The following is a 1,052-nucleotide window of genomic DNA, read 5'->3' as shown; positions in this document are numbered from 1 at the left end:
TGGAATGCGAAAATCCGTATGCCCCAGCTGAGGTGGGGGTTGGCGTTCGTCGTCCCCCGATCCCGCGGTGAGCCGCTGTGTCCCCTCCCGGTGCGGGGCGCCCTTCCGAAGCACCAGACGCACCTGCCACAAATATCCACTCTTCAGTCTCGTCCGTTTCCTGTGTCAGCGCAGCTGAGACCATCACAGGCGGAGCTTCCAGAGACCGGGGAGCGGGTCGTGTCCCAGCTGTGCCGCAAGGAGCAGCAGCAGGATTCCAGGGCAGAGCCGCTGCTGCTGACAGCGGCACGTTTGGGGTCTCCTCCTGGCGCCTGGCTCGGGGTTTGTGCTGGGCTGAAATGGCCCATTTCGAGCCCTCGATGTGGTGCTGCAGCCGCGCCTCACCCGCAGGCGTTTGAGAACTCGCTGTGCCAACGTCGGCCACGGCCGCGAGTCAAACTGCTGCTAAAGTCCGTCTGCTCCTTCCAGAGAGCACCTTGGAGTGGGACGGATCCGCATCCTGGCCCGGAAAAGCGTGCTGTAAAGTTACTTGATACATATTTATTACGATTAATTATTTATGATTACAAATTACAAACTTTTAGTCAACGCTGTTTACACCTCGCTGTGTAAATGAAGCTTCTTCTACAGGAACAATGTCACACCAGTAAATAACCGTCATCGACTTCGGTTTGTTCTGCAGAACGGTGTCACCCCGCAAGGGAACGAGCTGGGGAGGGGGTTGGCGGAGGAAGGAAGCGCTGCAGGGGTTCGGCTGCAGCACAAATGGCCTTTAATTAAAGCTTTTCTAATCATCATTACTTCCTTGTGCTTTACATGAACTTGACATTGTCTGTAATAGGCTTGTTTGTCAAAGCAAAGATTGGTTTGTGATGATTATTATTAATTTTTTAATATCTATTCATTCAGAATGTAAAATTATACCTAAACCATGGAAAACTCTGGAGCTGGGTGTTAGTTCTCGCGTGGTGTGTGTCCATCCTGGTGCCGTGCGCAGCATTAACCTGTGAAGTGCTCTTGGCCATAGCGTGTACACCTGCATAAAGGAGATT

This window comes from Buceros rhinoceros, unplaced genomic scaffold (genome assembly GCF_000710305.1).
Source record: "Buceros rhinoceros silvestris isolate BGI_N320 unplaced genomic scaffold, ASM71030v1 scaffold41928, whole genome shotgun sequence".
In the NCBI taxonomy this organism is placed as follows: domain Eukaryota; kingdom Metazoa; phylum Chordata; class Aves; order Bucerotiformes; family Bucerotidae; genus Buceros; species Buceros rhinoceros.
This window is presented reverse-complemented; position numbering follows the sequence as displayed.